Consider the following 24,921-nt stretch of genomic DNA (forward strand, 5'->3'; position numbering starts at 1 on the left):
GCAGGTATCTCTTCAACATCCTCATTTCATTTCTTCCATATATATACCCAGAAGTGGAATTGATGGATCACATGGTAGTTCTATTTTTAACATTTTGAGGAACCTTTATACTGTTTTCCATAGTAACTGTACCAATTTACATTCCCACCAACAATGTACAAGGGTTCCCTTTTCTCCCTACACTGGCTAACACTTGTTACTCTTGTCTTTTTGATAATGGCCATTCTAACAGGTGTTATTTGTGTTTCCCTGATGATTAGTGACATTGAACATCTTTTCACACACCTGTTGCCCATATGTATGTCTTCTTTAGAAAAAATATCTGTTTAGGTCCTCTGCGGTATGACACAATTGTTATCCTAGTGAAAATATGAACTTCCATAAAAATTTGTAAAATTTTAATAAAAATTATTTTCAGGAAGATTGTCAGCTTAAGGTTTCAGTAAAATGTTAAACACTCAATCCATCAAGAGTCCCCCAGTGTTTACTCTGTTCAAAAAGGCCACAAGTCCATACACACTTCACGATGTTCACCTGCCACAGGGATACTTGTTTTATATCTCGTTTCCCTATAAACTCCCATAATTGTTGATGAGTTTAAAGATCCCCTCCTATTTTGAAAGTCAACTGTGAGCAATATATCTTCTATATATTATACAAGAGATATATATCTCTTATATATCTATTCCTGGTGTTTGGAGAATTCTTTCATTCAAGCAATAAAGGTGTTTCCATTTTCTGTATAAATACAATAAATTATTATTTTTTAAATCTGCAACCTCTCCTAGATAGTCATTTACTTCCCTAGAAAGTGCTGTGCATGTTAGAAACCTGGATATTTAAAAAGGCAGATTGTTGACCATTATTAGAATCATGCGCCACTAAATCAGCTGGAGGCCTAGAACCACAGATGTACTCATGCATCTTCAAAGGGAAGAGAAATGAATTTTGAAATCTAGGAACTTCATTTCCTGGAAACACGATAGTAGCATGGTGGGGAAAACAAGGCTATCATTTCTTGAATCTGCACTGCATGGTTAATGCTGAAATAAAGTGACATGCTTTAGGAGTTGTTTAGTATCAAGTGCTGATTTCGTGAAATCAAATGCAGCTGTCTTCCCAAATTACACAACTAGATTCACACCAACTACTAATTCCTGGTGGAGTTGTTTTTTTTTTTTAACATACTTATTGGAGTATAATTGCTTTACAATGGTGTGTTAGTTTCTGCTGTGTCAAAAGGGAATCACCTATACGTATACATATATCCCCATATCCCTTCCGTCTTGCGTCTCCCTCCCACCCTCCCTATCCCACCCCTCTAGGTGGACAAAAAGCACCGAGCTGATCTCCGTGTGCTATGCGGCTACTTCCCATTAGCATCTGTTTTACATTTGGTAGTGTATATATGTCCATGCCACTCTCTCACTTTGTCTCAACTTACCCTTCCCTCTCGCCATGTCCTCAAGTCCATTTTCTCCATCTGCGTCGTTATTCTTGTCCTGCCCCTAGGTTCTTCATAACCTTTTTTATTTTTTTTTAGATTCCATATATATGTGTTAGCATGCAGTATTTGTTTTTCTCTTTCTGACTTACTTCACTCTGTATGACAGACTCTAGGTCCATCCACCTCACTACAAATAACTCAATTTCGTTTCTTTTCATGGCAGAGTAATATTCCATTGTATATATGTGCCACACCTTCTTTATGCATTCATCTGTCGATGGACACTTAGGTGCTTCCATCTCCTGGCTATTGTAAATAGAGCTGCAATGAACATTGTGGTACATGACTCTTTTTGAATTATGGTTTTCTCAGGGTATATGCCCAGTAGTGGGATTGCTGTGTTGTATGGTAGTTCTATTTTCAGTTTTTTAAGGAACCTCCATACTGTTCTCCATAGTGGCTGTATCAATTTACATTCCCACCAACAGTGCAAGAGGGTTCCCTTTTCTCCACACCTCTTCAGCATTTATCATTTGTAGATTTTTTGGTGATGGCCATTCTGACCAGTGTGAGGTGATACCTCATTGTAGTTTTGATTTGCATTTCTCTAATGATTAGTGTTGTTGAGCATCATTTCATGCAATTCTTGGAAATCTGTGTACCTTCTTTAAAAAATGTCTGTTTAGGTCTTCTGCCCATTTTGGATTGTGTTGTTTGTTTTTTTGATACTGAGCTGCATGAGTTGATACTGATACAAGCATGAGCTGCTCGTATATTTTTGAGATTAATCCTTTATCAATTGCTTTGTTTGCAAATATTTTCTCCCATTCTGAAGGTTGTCTTTTCTTCTTGTTTATGTTTTCCTTTGCTGTGCAAAAGCTTTTATGTTTCATTAGGTCCCATTTGTTTATTTTTTTTAATTTCCATTTCTCTAGGAGGTGGGTCAAAAAGGATCTTGCTGTGATTTATGTCAAAGAGTGTTCTGCCTATGTATTCCACTAACAGTTTTATACTCTCTAGCCTTACATTTAGATCTGTAATCCATTTGGAGTTTATTTTTGTGTATGGTGTTAGGGAGTGTTCTCATTTCATTCTTTTACATGTAGCTGTCCAGTTTTCCCAGCACCACTTATTGAAGAGGCTGTCTTTTCTCCATTGTATATTCTTGCCTCCTTTATCAAAAATAAGGTGACCATAGGTGCATGCGTTTATCTCTGGGCTTTTTATCCTGTTCCGTTGATCTATATTTCTGGTTTTTTGCCAGTACCATACTGTCTTGATCACTGTACCTTTGTAGTATAGTCTGAAGACCAGAGCCTGATTCCTCCAGCTCCATTTTTCTTTCTCAAGATTGCTTTAGCTTTTCTGGGTCATTTGTGTTTCCATACAAATTGTGTAATTTTTTGTTCTAGTTCTGTGAAAAATGCCAGTGGTAGTTTCATAGGGATTGCACTGAATCTGTAGATTGCTTTGGGTAGTATAGTCATTTTCACAATGTTGATTCTTCCAATCCAAGAACATGTTATATCACTCCATCTGTTTGTATCATCTTTAATTTCTTTCATCAGTGTCTTATAGTTTTCTGCATACAGGTGTTTTGTCTCCTTAGGTAGATTTATACCTAGGTATTTTATTCATTTTGTTGCAATGGTAAATGGGAGTGTTTCCTTAATTTCTCTTTCAGATTTTCATCATTAGTGTATAGGAATGGAAGAGATTTCTGTGAATTAATTTTGTATCCTGCTACTTTACCACATTCATTGATTAGCTCTAGTAGTTTTCTGGTAGCATATTTAGGATTCTCTATGTATAGTATCATGTCATCTGTAAACAGTGACGGTTTTACTTCTTCTTTTCCTATTTGGATTCATTTTATTTCTTTTTCTTCTCTCATTGCTGTGGCTAAAACTTCCAAAACTATGTTGAATAATAGTGATGAGAGTGGGCAACCTCGTCTTGTTCCTGATCTTAGTGGAAATGGTTTCAGTTTTTCACCACTGAGGACGATGTTGGCTGTTGGTTTGTCATATATGGCCTTTATCATGTTGAGGTAATTTCCCTCTATGCCTACTTTCTGGAGAGTTTTTATCATAAAAAGGTGTTGAATTTTGTTGAAAGCTTTTTCTGCATCTATTGAGATGATCATATGATTTTTCAACTTCAGTTTCTTAATATGGTTTATCACATTGATTGATTTGCGTATATTGAAGAATCCTTGCATTCCTGTGATAAACCCCACTTGATCATGGTGTATGATCCTTTTAATGTGCTGCTGGGTTCTGTTTGCTAGTATTCTGTTGAGGATTGTTGCATCTATGTTCATCAGTGATATTGGACTGTAGTTTTCTTTTTTTGTGACACCTTTTTCTGGTTTTGGTATCAAGGTGATAGTCGCCTCATAGAATGAGTTTGGGAGTGTTCCTCCCTCTGCTATATTTTGGAAGCATTTGAGAAGGATAGGTGTTAGCTCTTCTCTAAATGTTTGATAGAACCTGCCTGTGAAGCCGTCTGGTCCTGAGGTTTTATTTGTTGGAAGATTTTTAATCACAGTTTCAATTTCAGTGCTTGTGATTGGTCTGTTCATATTTTCTATTTCTTCCTGGTTCAGTCTCAGAAGGTTGTGCTTTTCTAAGAATTTGTCCATTTCTTCCAGGTTGTCCATTTTATTGGCAAAGAGTTGCTTGTACTAATCTCTCATGATCCTTTGTATTTCTGCAGTGTCAGTTGTTACTTCTCCTTTTTCATTTCTAATTCTATTGATTTGACTCTTCTCCCTTTTCTTCTTGATGAGTCTGGCTAATGGTTTATCAATTTTTTTTATCTTCTCAAAGAACCAGCTTTTAGTTTTATTGATCTTTGCTATCGTTTCCTTCATTTCTTTTTCATTTGTTTCTGATCTGATCTTTATGACTTCTTTCCTTCTGCTAACTTTGGGGTTTTTTGTTCTTCTTTCTCTAATTGCTTTAGGTGTAAGTTTAAGTTGTTTATTTGAGATGTTTCTTGTTTCCTGAGGTAGGATTGTATTGCTATAAACTTCCCTCTTAGAACTGCTTTTGCTGCATCCCATAGGTTTGGGGTCATCGTGTTTTCATTGTCATTTGTTTTTAGGTATATTTTGATTTCCTCTTTGATTTCTTCAGTGATCTCTTGGTTATTTAGTAGTTTATTGTTTAGCCTCCATGTGTTTGTATTTTTTACAGAATTTTTCCTGTAATTGATTTCTAGTCTCATAGCGTTTTGGTTGGAAAAGATACTTGATACAATTTCAATTTTCTTAAACTTACCAAGGCTTGATATGTGACCCAAGATATGGTCTATTCTGGAAAATGTTGCATGAGCACTTGAGAAGAACGTGTATTCTGTTGTTTTGGGACGGAATGTCCTATAAATATCAAGTAAGGCCCTCCTGTTTAATGTATCATTTAAAACTTGTGTTTCCTTACTTATTTTCATTTTAGATGATCTGTCCATTGGAGAAAGCAGGGCATTAAAGTCCCCTACTATTATTGTGTTACTGTCGATTTCCCCTTTTATGGCTGTTAGCATTTGCCGTATGTATTGAGGTGCTCCTATGTTGGGTGCATAAATATTTACAATTGTTATGTCTTCTTCTTTGATTCACCCCTTGATCATTATGTAGTGTCCTTCTTTGTCCATTGTAAAAGTCTTTGTTTTAAAGTCTATTTTGTCTGATATGAGAATTGTTACTCCAGCTTTCTTTTGATTTCCATTTGCGTGGAATATTTTTTCCATCCCCTCACTTTGTCTGTATGTGTCCCTAGGCCCGAAGTGGGTCTCTTGTAGACAGCATATATACGGATCTTGTTTTTGCATCCATTCATTCAGTCTGTGTCTTTTGGTTAGAGCATTTAATGCATTTACATTTACGGTAATTATAAATGTGTATGTTCCTATTACCATTTTCTTAATTGTTTTGGGTTTGTTACCGTATGTCTTTTCCTTCTCTTGTGTTTCCTTCTTAGAGAAGTTCCTTTAGCATTTGTTGTAAAGCTGGTTTGGTGGTGCTGAATTCTCTCAGCTTTTTCTTGTCTGTAAAGGTTTTAATTTCTCCTTTGAATCTGAATGAGATCCTTGCTGGGTAATCTTGGTTGTAGGTTTTTCCCTTTCATCACTTTAAAAATGTCCTGCCACACCCTTCTGGCTTGCAGAGTTTCTGCTGAAAGATCAGCTGTTAACCTTATGGGGATTCCCTTGTATGTCATTTGTTGCTTTTCCCTGGCCACTTTTAATATTTTTTCATTGTATTTAATTTTTGATAGTTTGATTAATATGTGTCTTGGAGTGTTTCTCCTTGGACTTATCCTGTATGGGACTCTGTGTGCTTCCTGGACTTGATTATTTCCTTCCCCATATTAGGGAAGTTTTCAACTATAAACTCTTCAAATATTTCTCAGTTCCTTTCTTTTTCTCTTCTTCTTCTGAGACCCCTATAATTCAAATGTTGGTGCATTTAGTGTTGTCCCAGAGGTTTCTGCAACTGTTCTTAATTCTTTTTTCTTTATTCTGCTTTGCGTTAGTTATTTCCACTATTTTATCTTCCAGGTCACTTATCCGTTCTTCTGCCTCAGTTATTCTGCTATTGATCCCATCTAGGGTATTTTTAATTTCATTTATTGTGTTGTTCATCATTGTTTATTTGCTCTTTAGTTCTTCTAGGTCCTTGTTAAACGTTTCTTGTATTTTCTTCATTCTACTTCCAAGATTTTAGATCATCTTTACTATCTTTACTCTGAATTCCTTTTCAGGTAGACTGCCTATTTCCTCTTCACTTGTTTGGTCTGGTGGGTTTTTACCTTGCTCCTTCATCTGCTGTGTATTTCTCTGTCTTCTCATTTTGCTTATCTTACTGTGTTTGGGGTCTCCTTTTTGAAGGCTGCAGGTTTGTAGTTCCCATTGTTTTTGGTGTCTGCCCCCAGTGGGTAAGGTTGGTTCAGTGGGTTGTGTAGGCTTCCTGGTGGAGGCAACTGGTGCCTGTGTTCTGGTGGATGAGGCTTGATCTTGTCTTTCTCGTGGGCAGGACCACGTCTGGTGGTGTATTTTGGGGTTTCTGTAAACTTGTTATGATTTTAGGCAGTCTCTCTGCTAACGGGTGGGGTTGTGTTCTTGTCTTGCTAGTTGTTTGGCATGGGGTGTTCAGCTCTGTAACTTGCTGGTCGTTGAGTGGAGCTGGGTCTTAGCACTGAGATGGAGATCTCTGGGAGAGCTTTTGATGTTTGATATTATGTGGGGCTGGGAGGTCTCTGGTAGGTCAATGTCCTGAACTCAGCTGTCCCACCTCAGAGGCTCAGGCCTGACACCTGGCTGGAGCACCAAGAGCGTGTCAGCCACGTGGCTTAGAAGAAAAGGGAGAAAAAAGAAAGAAAGAAAGAAAAAAATATATAAAATAAAATAAAGTTATTAAAATAAAAAAGTAATAAAAAAAAAGAAAGAAGAAAGCAACCAAACCAGTAAAGAAATCCACCAATGATAACAAGTGCTAAAAACTATACTAAAAAAAAACCCCAAAAAAAGAGACAGAACCCTAGGATAAATGGTAAAAGCAAACCTACACAGACAAAATCACATGAAGAAGCATACACATACACACTCACAAAAAGAGAAAAAGGAAAAAAATATATATATATATAAAGGAAGAGAGCAACCAAATTAATAAACAAATCTACCAGTGATAATAAGCTCTAAATACTAAACTAAGATAAACATAAAACCAGAAACAAATTAGATGCAGAAAGCAAACCCCAACTCTACAGTTGCTCCCAAAGTCCACCGCCTCAATTTTGGGAGGATTCGTTGTCTATTCAGGTATTCCACAGATGCAGGTACATCAAGTTGATTGTGGAGATTTAATCCACTTCTCCTGAGGCTGCTGGGAGACATTTCCCTTTCTCTTCTTTGTTCATACAGCTCCTGCGGTTCAGCTTTGGATTTGGCCCTGCCTTTGGCATCTGTTCTTCACCCAGACAAGAGAGGGTTAAAGGAGTGGCTGATTAGGGGGCTCTGGGTCCCCCAGGCCAGGGGGAGGGAGGGGTACAAAATGCAGGTGAGCCTGCAGTGGCAGAGGCTGGCATGACGTTGCAACAGCCTGAGGTATGCCGTGTGTTCTCCTGGGGAAGTTGTCCCTGGATAACATGACCCTGGCAGTAGCGGGCTGCACAGGCTCCCGGGAGGGGAGGTGTGAACAGTGACCTGTGCTCGCACACAGGCTTCTTGGTGGCTGCAGCAGCAGCCCTAGCATCTCGTTCCCATCTCTGGTGTCTGCACTGATAGCCGCGGCTTGCGCCCGTCTCTGGAGCTCCTTTAAGCAGTGCTCTGAATCCCCTCTCCTCGCTCACCCTGAAACAATGGTCTCTTGCCTCTTAGGCAGTTCCAGACTTTTCCCAGACTCCCTCCTGACTAGCTGTGGTGCACTAGCCCCCTTCAGGCTGTGTTCACGCAGCCAACCCCAGTCCTCTCCCTGGGATCTGAACTTCAAAGCCCAAACCTCAGCTCCCAGCCCCTGCCCACCCTGGTGGGTGAGCAGACAAGCCTCTCTCGGGCTGGTGAGTGCCGGTCAGCACCGATCCTCTGTGCGGGAATCTCTCTGCTTTGCCCTCTGCACCCCTGTTGCTGCGCTCTCCTCTGGGGCTCCAAAGCTTCCCCCAACCCACCTCCCATCTCCACCAGTGAAGGGGCTTCTAGTGTGTGGAAACCTTTCCTCCTTCACAGCTCCCTCCCACTGGTGCAGGTCCCGTCCCTATTCTTTTGTCTCTGTTTCTTCTTTTTTCTTTTGCCCTACCCAGGTACATGGGGGGTTTCTTGCCTTTTGGGAAGTCTGAGGTCTTCTGCCAGCGTTCAGTAGGTGCTCTGTAGGAGTTGTTCCACATGTAGATGTATTTCTGATGTATTTGTGGGGAGGAAGGTGATCTCCACATCTTACTCCTCCACCATCTTGAAGGTCCCCTCTCCTGGTGGAGTTTTAAAGATACCTTTACAGGCAATTTTCTCCTCAGTGCAAAGACTCCTAATTTAGACAGTACAAAGATGCCAGAATGCAGTTTCTCTGCACAAATACCACCTTTCTTAGAAACATTTGATATAGGAGATTGTGTTCTACAAGAGCTTGGTTCACCATTTAAAAAGATAATGCCATTTGCAGCAACGTGGATGGACCTAGAAATTATCATACTAAGTGAAGTAAGTCACACAAAGACAAATATCGTATATCACCTATAAGTAAAATCTAAAAATATGATACAAATGAACTTATTTACAAAACAGAAACAGACTCACAGACTTAGAAAATAAACTTACAGTTACTAGAGGGGAAAGGTGGCAGGGGGAGGGATAAATTAGATGTTTGGGATTAACATATACACACTACTGTATATAAAGTAGATAGATAATCAACAAGGACCTACTGTATAGCACAGGGAACTCTACTCAATATTCTGTAATAACCTATATATGGGAGAAGAGTCTGAAAAAAATAAATATATGTACATGTATAACAGAATCACTTTCCTGTACACCTGAAACTAACACAACAATGTAAATCAAACACACCCCAATATAAAATTTAAAAAACAAGATTTCTAAAATGTAATTTGGTCTAAATTGATTTAGAATTGGTTGCCAAATTGTCATACAGTTGTTTACTTCAACTTTCTTCTTTTTACTTTAAGTTAGTCCTAGAATATGTCATGTTGCCTAGGGTGGTCTGAGAAAGGAAGTATTATCCCTCAAGATATTCCCCCTTCACTCATGCCCTTCCTTCTCAGACATCTTGATACACTCCTAGAAAGAACATTTTAAGACTACCTTTAAAATCTCGACTCTCTTGATCTCTACATGGCATCTAATAGTCTGATCACCCCTCCATAACTGAGTATATCATTTAGCTAAGCTTTAGCTCTGCCAATCTTTGGGCCATTTTTCTTAGAATGAACCTCATTCTCTATCCTCTTGCTGCAAAACAGGCAATTCTGCACTCATCAGCTGTACACTAACATTCATGAAGCTTTGAACACATGTAGTTTTCTTATGTGAAGTCCTCTGGGACTGCCCTCATGGAGAGGTGGGTACTGCCTCCTCTGCTGCCTCAGTTCTTTACACTTATTTCTGGTAAAATTCTGACCAGATCTTATATCACCATTGCTTGTAATTAGCATACTTATTACCTACCCACTTCCCTGCCACCACCAAGTAAACAGTTTATTCATCCATTTAATCAAAATGTATTTGGATGCCAAAGGGCCAGGCACTGTGCTAAGTAATATGGGTACCAATAAGCGTTCAATTCCAGTACTTCTGTAAGTTGATTAGTAATGCATTTTTTTCCCACTTATCTGGAAGGACATCTGTGGTTTTCTCATTTATTCCTAAAAGCTATTCCTAAGAACTATTTATGATTTAGAATATGAATCCCTTGTTCTATGCATTGCAAAAAGTTTTCCCAGTATTGTGTTTTTTGTTATTATACATATTTTTACTTTATTGTTTCTTCCTTTAAACTTTCTCATCGGTTTTTTGGGGGGTTTTTTTCTTTTTCTTTTTCAGAAGCTAATGGGTACTAGGGAGGGGATGGAATAGATAAGAAGAAAGGCTAGTGCAAAGAGACCGCAGAGGAACTTGAGAATGGTCTTAGTAAAGTAATACAGTGAGAGAACTGGGCAGATGTATGAGCCATTCCTGAATTAGCATCAACAGATGTGATCAGGAAAGTGAAGGCCATCAGAGGAGGCAGTGATAACTTCCATAATACCTGGCACATAATGGGAGGTTAGTACTCATCTCTCAAAATAAACAAGTGACTGACTGAATGCAGAGAATTTCTTTCCTGCAAACCCCAGTAATCAGTAAGGAAACTTGCTGTTTGTAAAGGACAGAAGTTTGTGGTTGATAGTGATGATGACTCTGATTCTTCATTCTTTTGTCATGTAACTTTACAGTGGCCTCCCACTGTAGGTGGCATGATCTGCTCCATTCCTCGATGATGGGTACCAAGTGATTTACTGTAGCCAGTGGGAAGTCGGCAGATTTGATTCATACAGAAACTTGAAAAAGTGCATTCTGCTTGCTCCCTTTGACTTCTGCTTTTGCCAAGAAATTTGCTTGGGTTAAGTTGATGAAGGAAGAGACACATAGACTGAAGTTGAGTTGTCCCAGTGACTGTAGCTGAGACCATTCTAGATCAGCTATCAGTGAACACAGCCAAGATCAGAAGAGCCACTTAACCAATCCCTGACTGACCTGTAGATTCATGAGAAACAATTAATAATTAGTGCTTTCAGCTACCAATTTTGGAATGGTTTATCATGCAGCAATAGCTAAGTGATATAGAAGTTATAAAGCTCTGATTAAATTATTTTATTCGGTGGCATGCTTTCTTAGTTTCTCTATTTAATAATTGCACTAAGTATCTTCTATTTCTAACATTTTATGTACCACAGTAAAAAGAATAGTCACTAAGAAACAAAAATGTAGACATTTCCTAATATCTTAATTTTAGACATTCATTTATTCAACTATGTACACAGTATTAGAAATACAAAAAATAATGCTCTCATGAAATCGACCATGGTTTGGTGGGAATGTAGACATGAACAAATGATTTGCATCCAATGCAATAAGTAATAATAGGAAACATTCATTAAAACCATGATCTCTGAAACAAAATAACCTGCGTTGAAAATCTTGCCTCTGTCACTTCCTAGCTGGGTGCCCTTACTTAACCACAATTCCATTTGCGTTATCTATAAAACGGGATGGTAATTGTACCTACTTCATAAAATTGTTGGGAGGATTGCCTGCACTGATATCTACCACATACTTAGAACTGTACTTGGCACTCATAAGCTATCATTAAGTGCTAGTTATTATTTAAAAATTTTAAAAGCATGAGGGCACAGTAAAGTAAGACTATATAGGGTGGGAACTGGGTGGAGGGATAGTAGAGGAGATACTTTAAAAAACCATAAATTTGCAAATCTCCTTTTTTGGTGTCTTCATCTATATTTCAAGGAACAAAGAATAGATGACCATTAGGTTATCTTCTAATTCTGAAAGACAGCATTCTTGGAATATTGTCTAACATAACAGATGTAGTAAGTTCTCACTAAATATGGCATTTGATCATTAAAGTAGTTTTCAAAAGAAGTTGGTCTAATGAAGTTAATTCACATGCCATCATTCATTATGCTTGACTTTAGAGGTAAGCTTGATACGATTATCCCACAGGACATCCTGGTCCCTTTTAATAGTGCTGGAAGTGAAAAGGGAATGTCTGTTCCCAGAATTGGTCATGTAAACACTCAAATCTTAAGTATGTGTTGTGCTTGAATAGACTAGCCTACAGCCTGTTAAATCAAATTAATAAACGCAATAGCTGCGTCCATATTTTCTCTGTTTGTAAAGCAAAGTCACGGAGCTCATTCTGTTTGTTATTTTGTATTTCTGATTACAAGATTCTGTCCTCTGCTGTTTGATTATACCAGGTATTATACCAGGTAGAGTCATCAGCACACCAGATTATAGCAGGTACCAGATTATACCAGGTAGAGTCATCAGCGCACGGTGAAATAACGTAATTTTGTTTCCCTACCCAAATGCCTACAAATCAGGAGAGGAGCACAAACATAGAATTCTCGTCCATAGAACAAACCTGCGACATTAGCACTGTGCCCTTCTTCTCCCAAGTCATCTCATTTTAATGGCATCTGTCCTGTCCATGCTTTGGGTAACTAAATGGGCTAATTGGAAGTGTGACAACATGAACAATCCGTTAGTCTCTGGGCAATTATTTCCTCTAAAAGAACTTTTGCAAAGAATTTTACTTAAACACATATGCTGTCCTTGTTGACAGTACCTGACACTCCTACTGAATAAGTGTCTATATTTATGTCATTATTTAACAATTTAGTTTGCGTGTACATTTGTATGACAGTTAGCTTGTTGACTACTTATTTCAGTTCTCTTTGAGTAAGATCATTCAGTGACAAATGTGTCAATTTCATTTCACCCATAGGGTTACAAATTCATCTCTGGGATTCAGTGCTGATCATGACAGTCTGTACGTCTGTGACTGTCTTACATGTATTCCCCATGCTTCCCAAACCTAGAAACTGTAGCAAAACTGGAAGAGTTGGAATTGAGTAGATCTAGGTTCAAGACTTGCCTGTGTCTTAACAAGACATATTTACCAAATAGTGGCTTTCGCATCACTTTCCCCATCTTTAAAAATCTCTCAGGGGGTTGTTTTGAGTTTTAAAGTGATGTATATGAGAAGTCAGCAAAAGAAAACCATGCCATATGGATGCCCCCAAAACACAGGTTGAGTCTGAATCAAACAATGACAGCCAAATGGCTAATTCAAGGTCATACAGTGTGAATGGGCGACTGGTGTGGGAAAATAAATCGCAGCTGCTGAATGGGAAGGTAAACAGGAAAGGGAAGACTTTCCTTTTTCTTTTTGGTTAAACAGCACTGATACTTCACTGCTGCTTTGTTTGATAGATTAATTCATTCTGAAAGGCTTTAAAGATGTCTGGTAGGTAGCTAATAATCAGCTTTGAAAAACAATCACTGGTCTTTCCCTTGCTATCAAAGTCCCTAAAAAGAAAATTTTCATTTCAAATGGCTTCTAGCTTACTTCAGAACCAGAAGGTAGATTCCTTTGAAGTTATCTAGAGCAGCTAGTGAAAGCCCTTTTTAATGGTTTATTAGTTGATAAACTGTAATTGGCATATAAGGGTAAGAGCTTCAAAAGACAAATTAAACTTATAGTCAACTGCCCACTAGTGTTTTGAATCAATCAATACAGCATTCTTTTAAAAACAGAAGCAATGCCATTACCCCTCAACAAATTCACATTTTGATGCAATCAATAACTACATCAAAGTTCTCCAAAAAGACAGAAATTAAATAAATCACAGTTCATGTGTAAAGAAAGGCCTTTTCTCTTGCAGGTGCTGACATCTGAAATACATATTAGAGTATGTGCTTAGTACCCAAAGAAATATATAGATGTAGTTCCTTTCATTTTTTAACTCTAAATGAGGAAATACCCATGTACTATAAAGGGAACAGGAAAAAACTAAAAGAACATTTGGTGTGAACTTGGATACGCCTCTAATGTTCCCTCAGTAAAAATTTTCTCCCTTTTGTTGAATGTCACTTCTCATTATGATTTGTAACATAAAGACTCAAATCTCAAGTATATAATGTGCTTTAATAGAGTAGCATACAGCCTATTTAAAACTATTTTCAAACCAAGTACATATTCTGATCTCTCAAAAGTATAGTAAATCAGCATAGAGATCATAGATTATGCAACTTGAAACAGATAAATATTTATTTGCCTTCCTCCCCCAAATATATAATGTTTTGTTGTTTGAATTATCATTCCTCATTTTATCCATTTCATGTCTCAAGGTCACATACCTGAATGGTATAAAATGAGTAAGTATAGCTTAGAGAAAAGGCCTCTGACAATTGTATAGTGGAGAAAGAAACCAACATAAATATGTTATTAATATTATTATTATGCAGGCCCTTCCATCTTTCTAAGACCCAGTGAAGTTGAAATATGCCACCTGCCCCTGCCCCCGCCCCCAACGTGAGTTGGTGGAAAAGCCAACTAGGAGCGAGGGATGTTGGAATTAAGTTGTCAAACTGCCCTGGATGTCTTGTACACACTGAACAGGCCAATTTACTGCAACACTGCATAGGCTGAAGGCTCCTATTTCACCTTTACAGTGTCTCCTCCTGGTGAGATTATCCTGCTGGACCACAGGCTCCCTCCCTGGCAGTATTTCAGCTTCTCCTAGATTTCTTCTCATTAGTCTGTCCTAGGTAATAGTAGTGTTAATCCTTACCTTGTGACCAGCCTGCTTGCCTAGGGAGGGAAGAGGCTCTTGTCCAGCTCTCTGAAAGCAACAGCTTTGTGTGTTTGATATTTTTGAATCCTAGTGGTGACTTGATTTCTATGTCTTCCCCTTTGTAGCTCCAACTCCCGGCTTTCAGGATGAACACAGCCAGGCTTTGAAAAACAAAACAAAACAAAAAATGACTTCTTCCACACGACCGCAGTTTCTTCGCGCGTTACTAACCTCTGAGTATGGGGTGGCTTTGAAACGCAGCTGTTCTAGCTCTGCCCTCCAGGTGGCAGCAGTGCCACACCGCAGGGGCTCCAATCCCCTCCACCCCGACTTCAAGTGTTAATGCAATTGACCAATCAGTGCTAAGATGATGGGAGGTAATTGGGTAATTGTATTTTACTGATCACAAGCAGAAAAAGGGAAAGGAAAAAGGGAAAGAAAGAGGGGCAGAAGAGGGAAGGGGACCGCAGTCTGAGAGGAGATTTGGGGAGCTAGGACCCAAACCGTCAGGACGTGGCACTGGCCGAGAGAAAGGAACTGCCGCCGGCACTGGGAGCGCATTTATTCTTCGGGGGGAAAGGGGGGAGAGAGGAGCGGGCTGGGGAGGAAGAGAGAGTTCCAGCCGAAGTGGATGGAAGGGGACCGGGGTTTCTACCGCGCTGGGAGCCGCGAGCCGGGGCGATGGCGCTAAAGACGGCGCGGAGCAGCTGCGCTCCCGGGAGCGCGTCTCCTCGCGGAGGACTAGCCGGCGTCGGGAAGGTCTGGGCGAAGAGAGGCCAACTTGTGGCTCCAGAATGCACCCGACGCAGCTGGAAATGAGATCAAAGCTGCAGTTTCATTCGAGAAGGATGAGAGGAGCCAGCGACTAGGGATTTTTTTTTTTTTACCTCTTTCGTTCCATGTTCTATTTTGTATCTTCTTTCCTTATTATTATTTTTTTTATTTGCCTAACAAACACCTCGTCGAGCCCCTCACTTCACCCTCCCCATTTGAAATAAAAGCCCAGTTTGAACTTCTTTCATCGCGGCGCCCCCCGGATCCGCTGCCCGCTGATGGAGGAGAAGGGGACCCGGTGGCTGGCAGGGGCCCCCGGCGAGGGACCGCGTCACGAGTCTCCCCCGTGATCCCGGCCCTGATCGTGGAGTTCTGCTACACCTGGAGGATCTGGACCGGGTGCTAGGGGTGGGGGCGGGGACAGAGGAAGCGCAAGCCACCCCGAGCCTTAAAGAGAAAAAGAAGTAGCGGGAGGGAGGAATGGGTTTCTTCTTGACAGCTGACGGAGCCTTGAAATTTTCCTTCACTACCTCCGCCCCCGCCCCCGTCCCCGCCCCCCCGCACTCCATTTAACGTGAGATTATGAAATTGCAGAGGCGGTGGAGGGAAGGAGACAGGATATAACAGAGTTTGGAGGGAGAGGGGAAGGTGGCTGGCCGGGTGGCTGAAATCAAAAATCCAATTGCGCACTGGGTTGTGATGAGAAATCTAATCAGATCTTTGGAGAAGGGGCCGGCCGGAAGGGTGGCGATTGGGGGGAGTTGATCCCCAAATTCTTCGAGGTCGGGGCTGGGGAGAGGAATCGGCGATGTAAAAGGAGACTTTTTCTTTTTTTTTTTTCTTTTTTTCTTTTTTTTTTTTCCTGGTGGCGGTGGCGGTTGGGTGCGTTGCGAAAATGAAAGATGCGGGACGCAGCTCTCTCCTGGAACCGAACGCAGTGGATAAACTGATTGTGCAAGAGAGAAGGAAGAACGAAGCTTTTTCTTGTGAGACCTGGATCTTAACACAAATGTGTATATGTGCACACAGGGAGCATTGGAAAATGAAATAAACCAGTGTCAGACCCGCGGGGGTTGGTGTGTTCCGACATAAATAAATAATCATAAAACAGCTGCCCTCCCTCTCCCCAAAAGGATGATTGGAAATGGAGAAACGAGGATCCACAAAGGAAAAGTATGTTCATTTTTTTCTGTAAAGGAGAAAGTAAGCCAAGGAGATATTTTTGGAATGAAAAGTTTGGGGCTTTTTTTAGGAAAGTAAAGACTTGATATGGTGGTGTTTTCTTTTCTTTTTGAATTTCCCACAAGAGGAGAGGGAATTAATAATACATCTGCAAAGAAATTTCGGAGAAGAAAAGTTGACCGCGGCAGAATGAGGCATTGATTGGGGAAGAGAAGCCAGCAGAGCACAGTTGGATTTGTGCCTATGTTGAGTAAAATTGATGGATAATTGCAGCTGGATTTTTCTTCATCAACCTCCTCCCCTCCCCCCCTTTTTTTTCTCTTTGGGGTCAAGATCATGCATTTTTCTGCTTGTTCTTAACCACCTGGATTCCCATCTGGATGTTGCTGTGATCAGTCTGAAATACAGTGAGTGATCCTTTTTTTCCTATTTATTGGTGAAGAAAATGTCCATTAATTTAGCATTCCCGGTCCCTTTATCCCTGTACCCCCTGAGGTGGTTTTTAAAGACCTGGTTGTGGGGACCAGAAAACAGGGAGAAGGTGGCCCACGCATTTGCTCCATCAGGCTGTGCTCACTGATAAGCAGGTTTGCTATAATGATGCAGGTTGTCTGCATCCCGGGGCAAATGCCTTTGCAAATGTCCATCCGGAGAAAAAAAATTTCCCCAAGAAAGCCGCTGCAGTGTGGGGTGCCTTGTGCTGTGTGATCAACACTCTAGAATGCGTTTAAGTTGCATGGCAGCCCCGGAGTTAGATTCACAAATGTTTAGCCATTGGAAATCGAAGGGACCCAATTTAAATTTCATTATCCAACCTGACATCGCAGATCAACAGAATGCATTACCACAAAAATATGATAATAAACCAACCAGATGAAGGCTGGCTTCTGGCTGGTGAGTGGGTGGAGGGAGGGAGAGTGGGACGGGGGAGGAAGTGGTGGAGAGCTGTGGCTGCACCATCCCCAATCTCTCTTGCACACACAGTCTGGAAAGTGGTGGTCTAGAGATTAGGTTACCTAGCTTCTTACCAGTGCTAAGGATGAGAGGAGGACCCTCCTCTCTTCAACCCCACCCCCTTCTAACCACTTCCCTGGGTAACAGAGAGGCTGTCCATGTAGGTGCCCTGGGCAGTTAGTCGCCTTCAGTTTTGCCAGTTTCCTTCAGTGTTCCCTGCAATACCAGTTCAGAGCTCTTTAAAAAAAGGCAGAAATCTAGCGTCCTGTGGTAACTTAGATAAAGGTCTGTGGGTTGAATATCACTGCTTCTCCTATGCCAGCTTTGTCTTGGGGGAAAGAAGACACTAAAGAAAAATTTTAAAAATGGTTGAAAATGCTTAGAGAGCCTGAGGGCCTATAAGATCTCCCCTCTTTGCATCTCTTCCCCCATCGCTGCCAGGATCATGGAGCTGGCTTTTCTTTAGTTTTGTGTTTGAACAGAACTCTGCCTCTCAGTCTTCTGTTATTTCTCTCCAGGGCCTTCTATCAGAATCATAGACTCATAACTTTAGAGCCAGAAGATTCCCCAGAGATCTCATGCCAATAAAAAAGGAAACTGAGGCCTGGAGAAGTCATAACTCTTTGGTTAATGGCCAAAGCATATGAGACAGGTGACTCACACAAGCCTCTGAAGAGCTGACAAAAGTCATTTTGGGATCCAAACTGGACAGGAAACAGCCGTACGTGGAAGAATTACTTCTTTCACCACAGCTGCCATTTTTATCTAGAAGGGTCAAGGAAGGTACTTATTCTGAGAGCTTGCAATAAACTACTGACATTCTGGACCTCATGGGTAGCCCATCTCCAGCATTCATGTCTTTTCTTAGTCTTTTTTTTTTTAGTTAATAAAAGAGCTCAGATAACCCTAACTTTAATACTATTTGGAAAAAAAAAAAAATGATCCACAACGCTGGCGTATCCCAAAGGAGATGAAAGGCAACAGTCTCCTGGGTCCCTTCTTGGTATTGGGCTCATTTAATCCAGTGAGTGGTGGTCCCTGGAGAGTCATTAAAGAACCATGGAGTTAGATTTATATGAGAGAATGATAATAGAAACCAGAAACTCCCTGCTAAAAGCATCTGAGTCTGTTCTTTCACTCACATCATCTATTCTTATCCTTTTCATTACCCCTTAACTAAACTAGCCTACAGCTGAGCACTTCTCTAATTTATTTTTCTGGGCACATGTTTCCTGTTGGGACACAGATCAGGCAATAAATTTACCGACCTATGAAAATAAGGTCGTGCAGGGTTGTGTTCCCCACCCCTGCCCTCAAGCTCCCTATAGGTTTCTGCATATCTTATAATTCCTTGCAGATATTTTGCATGTTTGTTTTGTTTTTACATGACCACAGTGAAGTCATCAGTTGTGGTCAAAGATTGACTCAAGTTATTTTAAGTTCCTGTTCAGCTGCAATTTAGCACAACTGAAAAAAGAGAATAAAGAAAACAAAATGTACTTTGAGGGTTTTTACTGCGTAGTTCAGCTCTGGGCTTCGCGTGGGAAACCCAGCTTTGCAATCAGCTTGGCTCTGCCAATCAGGAGAGGGGTTTTTCCTCTCTTTCTTTCTTTCTTTTTTTCTTTCTTTCTTTCTTTCTTTCTTCTTTCTTTCTTTCTTCTTTCTTCCTCTTCTTTTTTTTTTTTTTGACATCAACAATTTCTTCATTGCTACTCTGATTGAACCTCAGTGTGCGTTCCTCTCCGTCACATTGTCACCCCCTCTCAGTATTCTCCACGTTTATACCCACATGCAAACTTTACTGAGAAAGAGAGGTAAGGGGATGGGGGGGTAGGGAGAGAAGAGAAAATATGAATGTGTTTAAAATTGTGGGCTGAAATATGTCCTCTCACCCACCTCCACTTAAACCTGTTCTTCAAATCCGGAGATGATGGAGCATCTAAGGATGGCATCCTTTTTCACACTGGTGAATCACTTCACCAGTACTGCATTTCAGGACACATTGCCCAGACCAGGGTTTAGCTCCTTTGGTTTGTCAGTCAGAGTTGGCTCAGCATTTTAGGCAACTTGCTGGTGGACTGATGAAAGAATTATGGCCATGGTAGATCTAGAAACTTAGCCCTTGAGCTTCTTTCTGGACAGAAGTTGGTACCCACTGATTGACATTTGTGAGCAGGTAGCTGTATACTGGAATTTGCTGAGGACCCCAGGCCCAGAAAGCTGCTGAATTTTGCAAGTTTTTAAGTTACCTTTTCGAATATTTTCCTCTAATTTAACAGCTATGCGCTTTGGGCAATACCTTTAATTTCCCTGGACTTCAATGTTCTTATCTGTGGGATGGGAATAATATCAACAAATTGGAATGAAACCAATTAGAATTGTCTTGTGAATTAAAAGTAATGATATGCAAAGCCCCAGCATAATAGACCCTCTAAGGGGAGCTGTTTGTTGTGGTCATTCTTGGATTAATTTGGATTAACTTCCTGGGAATGAATACAGGCTGGCCACATACTTTACAAATTCTAGTGGCTACACTTAAGAACCAGGGAATGTGCAACTGACCTTACAGTAGTTGCCAGATTCTTCTTTTGAGGTTTTATCAGGAGAGATTCATTGCAATATATCATTTTAGATATGAAATTCTGCCTCCAGCTGGAAATTGAAAATCAAGATTTTCTCCTTAAAGTATAGAAAAATAAATCTCAGCAAAAATCATATTTAAATGAGATTTTAGGGGAAAATAAAGCTGTTCTTGTGTTGTGTGTTCTTTTTGTCTAAAAGTTACAGAAGATAGCAGTTGTATATTGACTGTATCATTTTGGCTACATATTACATTGGATGTGGAATGCACAAAATAAAGGCAGATTTCTAGGCAATTATATAATTAACTTAGATGGTGTAAAATTCCGTTACTAATATTAAGGTCCCCAAGTCCACGATTTGGATTCACAGTCTTCCTAGTTATCATGAATCCTGTGTTAGTTATACGTCTTCATTTTGTGAAAAGTTAAAGGCCCAGTAGAGTGTATGGAATCAAGTTTCATGTAGACATATGTGTCTTATTGTTTGCATGTGCAAATCTTCCAACACCAACTTGCCAGTGGTTTTCCGAGGCCGCCAGTTGTGGTCATTTCTAATAATTTCATTTTCTACATCAGCAGCCCTGGGTTCTATCTGTTTCCTCAGTATGCTTCTGGAAACCTGTTCTCCCTTTGAGGGAAAAAGAATCCTACTGTTTTAATTATTGTTACTCTTGATGTCACATCTGTGGGTAACAGGACAGTCAGGCTGAGGAGTTGCCCATTGGATGTTTATACTGCTTCTATTCAATTAGGAAAATGATTTGAATTCTGTGTTAACTTTGGGAAAGCATCCTTACGTTACCCATTTTCACTGATCTTAAGAAGAAACGGAAATCGTCTATGAAGGTTCTTACCATTTTATTAATTTTACTTTTTGGTGTGCTTCTAAACGGTGACTAAGAATTTCAATAAACTTGAACTCTGACATCCTAAGTGAATTTGAATACTCAGCTTTCCACTGGAACACGTGTGGTACATAAGCCGTTAACCGCTCTGAGCCTGTTTGCTTATCTGTAAAATAGAGATAACAACCACATGAGGCTGACCACTGTGAGGATGAAATCAGATTGCATACGTCATGCACAGCAGGTGTTCAGTAAATGCACATTGAAACTGAGCGTCTTTGATTTTAGTTTAGGTAATGCACAGTTTGCAAAAAACAGATATGGTCTTGTTTGAGGGAAGCTCTTCATATAAATTCATGTTGGTATAGGTTAAAAAATGAGAAATTTATAGACAAGGTTGGAGTAACACAAATAGATATGACCATTTTTAGTAAGGTCCTACAATTTTAAAACATATTTGGAAGTGCTTTAGTGAATGCCATTCCTGTAAGAAAGACTACAATATACTTTATGAATTGTGGAAAATGTACTCTGTGTCTATGTAAACTTTCATCAAGTATTTTATAATATAGGCATAAAAATAATAATTTATAAACAGCGTCTTAGAAGATTTTCCAAAAGGATCAAGAGTCTGTTGCATGTTTCTTCAAAATGATTTCTCTGGAGAAATGTAAATTTGACAGTTGAAACTTTATTGGGCGGATCTTGTGGCTGGGACAGTGTGCTTGTGACACTCTCTGAGGGCAAGGATTTTATTTGTTCTTTGGCATGTCCTTAGTACCTCAGAAGAGTGTCTGACAAATGGTATGCCTACAATAAATATTCGTTGAAGGACTGATTGAACTTAAGAGAGGTTACTTCCAGAGAACTCAAATGCATGTATATACATACATACAAGAAGCCTGGCTTTTAGGAACCTATGGCAGTTTAATGAGAAATACCATTGACTGGGCTTCCCTGGTGGCGCAGTGGTTGAGAGTCCGCCTGCCGATGCAGGGGACACGGGTTTGTGCCCCGGTCCGGGAAGATCCCACATGCCGCAGAACGGCTGGGCCCATGAGCCATGGCCGCTGGACCTGCGCGTCTGGAGCCTGTGCTCCGCAACAGGAGAGGCCACAACAGTGAGAGGCCCGCATACCGCAAAAAAAAAAAAAAAAGAAATTCCAATGAGTATACTGACTCTCTGTGTGTATGTGTGTGTGTGTGATGTCATATCTGTACACACACACACACACACACACACACACAGAGAGAGATTTTAAGCACCTCTGAGTGGTTTCCTTCTGCTGGGAAAGCTGAGGTCTGAAAGCGAGGTGATGCAGTGTATTTTTCTTAATCTTGGTGCTGTCAGTAATGGACTGTAACAATTGATACAAGTCACCTCATCTCTCTTAGGTTGGTCTTATATTCTTTCCTGTTAAAAAAAGGTTAAAAACTAAGATTCTTTCAAGCACTAAGATTTTACGATTTTCAATTCATAATCCACTACCTAGGAATTTGAGATTCCTAGGAACTGAAAATATAAAATCTCTGATCACAGGTTACTATCGATAGTTGTCAAAATGTGGAGAAGAACAGCATAGAATTAGGTGAGAAAGGCAGAATCCGTGTCACAGTGGCGGATGTGCAGGGTCAAAATGTGAGGAAAGTATCTAGAGGTTGTGTAGGGGAAATATAATACAATATGGAATAGGCAAACCTTGGATCTCAAATTTTTTTCACTACTTGTTAGCTGGGGGATCCTAAGTGGGCAAATTGACCTTGCTATGTCTCAGTTTTCCTCAGCTATAAAAATGGACATCATTTTTTTCTTGCAGTTATTTTCAGGAGCATTAATTAAGATGTCTAAGTGTTTGGCACGTGATTAGTACACAATAAATGCTAGCTCACTTTCTTTCTTATTGAAATCTGGTTATTTTCCACAGAAATGGGAACATTTAACTGAAAGTCTGTGAGTGTTTTGCTTTACATTTACTAAATATGTGAATCAAGATTTTTTGCCAACTTTGCCATCAAAGTGGGTAACATTATTTTTGATAATGTTTTCCAATGTCAGTCAGGTTTATAATGAGGTTTAAAAATGATGAACAGCTTATGTAAGATTAACAAACTTTTATTTCATCTTTGGCATAAGCTGATGGCAGCTTTTTGTGCTTATGTATGCTTTCAACACTAATGGGGATTATGGGTAGTAACTACCAGTTACTGAGCATTTGATATGCACCAGGTACTGTGGTGATAATATAACATATATTTCTCCTAAATTCTCACTTTGGAAACTGAAACACAAAGAGGCTAAGTAATTGGTCTAAGGTTATCCAACAACTAAGTGATAGAGCTGGAAGTAGAAGCTACATCTCTTAGGACTTTAGAAACAAGATCAGAATCAGTAAATGCAAACGTGTTGCCTTGTAACAAGTAAACATGGCAGCTCACCATCCTCTAACCTGGTACTCAATGTGAATATTTCAATTGGGATTGAGGTGTCTGTAGTTTCCCTTTACTGCTTCCTGAAACAGAGGTTGTAGTCACATATTAGATCACTCATACCTTGCATCTTTTGGTCAGTCTTATCTAATATCCAAGTGTTCCCCTACATGAGGAAGAGACAACTTATAAGAAAGACTTGGGAAAAATTGTCCTAACTCACTCAACACAACTACTGGACAGAAAAGCTTTGCAAAACGCTATGAGATCATCTGGAAATTCATGATTGTCTGAGAAATAAGGTCAGTGCTAGTAATAAGTTTGGAGTTTCGTTACAATATCCTGCAAATCCGGTGGGCTCCGAATTCTCTGCATCACCCCCCCAGCACCTGATCTCAGTCCTTGCGATGTTTGATCTCTGTAGCATTTCGTACCATTGATGCCCCTGGCTTTCTGAAACTCTTCTAGGGGTTTGAGGTGCCGTTTGCTATCACTTCCTTTATTCATTTCATGTCGTCCTTGTCTTGTCCCTCTGCTCTCTCCTAAAATGTTGAGGGCTTCCCTTTGGAATCAGTTCTATTCCCAATCTCTTCGCATCCCTGAGAGATGTCTGCTGGGCTTGTTTTGAGACATGATGCTCGGATCCTTGGCCTCAGCCCCCTTGTGTAAACTGATGATTCCTAAATCTCCAGGGCCAGCAAGAGCCCACTTTCTTACCTGGTCTCCTGTAGGCCTTACAAACTTAGTACACTGACTGTAACTGATTATTTTCCCTCCAGGAGCCTATACATTTTCAGTTTCAAATGATACCAATATCTCTTTAACCTCCCTCATATTCCAACCACTAATCAAATACTCATCCATCTACTCATCATCTCAAACTCAGCTTTTCTGTCCCTCAGTCCAGAGTCCATTGTTTCTCTCCTAGATATCTTTCTAACAAGTCTTTCTGATGCCAACTTTTCTTCAGTATGGTCCAGCATTCATTTCTCCTTCAGAAGGACCTTACTAAGAAATAAAGCTGAACATTCCCTTCTCTATATTCTATAAATATAGAATAAAATTCGGATTCTTCTCCTGATAAATACAGTCTGGCTAGCCTATTCATGCCTCTCTTGTCTGTCTGCCATACTGAATGTTTTATTTCTCTGGAGATATGCCAGTCTAGTTTTTGGCTCAAACTTTGTGAAAGCTACTCTATTTGCTTAAGATATACTCATCACAAGTCAAATCTCAGAGCAGGTTACTTCCTCTGGGAAAATCTTTTCCAGGTCTCCTAGGCCCACTGAATCCTCCTGTCTCTGTTACACTAACATTTTATTCACAGATCTGTGATAGCTCTTGTCACTAATATTTACTTGCCTGAAACCTGCTAATATGACTTCTTTTAGGACAGGGACCTCATCTTACCTGTCTGGTCATCTCCCACATCTAGCTAATTTAGTGCACAGGAGTTTTCAATATATTTTGGTAAAACCAATAAAGGAGTGGATTAATTTAACACATCTGTAGGGTGAATTCAGCCTATGGTGTAGGCCGTTATTTCCCCAATATTTTTCCCACTAAGATCAACCTTTTATTATTTTTACTCTAGGGACCCATGTTTCAAAACTACTTTGCCCAGTAAATACATTGCAACTCATTCCTCCATTTTTCCTAATGGAAAACATATTCTTGCCCATCATTGTTCTTGAAACGTGCTAACTGAACACTGTGACCTTGAATTGATATAAATTGAGCCAGAAGATGTTTTCACTATCTTATGCAATTGTATGAGCACATGCACGATTTCTAATTGCCTTTTTGGAATATTGATAAGAGGCTTTGTCTTTGAG

General features: G+C 40.0%; 1 protein-coding gene across 13 annotated transcripts in view; it reads left to right on the top strand.

Annotated features, from left to right (window-relative positions):
* Positions 1 to 24,921, top strand: part of LRRC4C (leucine rich repeat containing 4C) — a 1,215,723-nt gene that overhangs the window by 1,046,625 nt on the left and 144,177 nt on the right. For 2 of the 13 annotated variants that reach the window (XM_067749358.1, XM_067749359.1), the window contains exon 1: positions 14,736 to 16,685. The exons of the other annotated variants lie outside the window; for them this stretch is intronic. The gene's annotated coding sequence lies outside the window, so the exon portion shown is untranslated. Of the gene's footprint in view, positions 1 to 14,735; positions 16,686 to 24,921 lie in introns of those variants that run through there. 13 annotated transcript variants of the gene reach the window in all.

This window comes from Pseudorca crassidens, chromosome 9 (genome assembly GCF_039906515.1).
Source record: "Pseudorca crassidens isolate mPseCra1 chromosome 9, mPseCra1.hap1, whole genome shotgun sequence".
NCBI lineage: Eukaryota > Metazoa > Chordata > Mammalia > Artiodactyla > Delphinidae > Pseudorca > Pseudorca crassidens.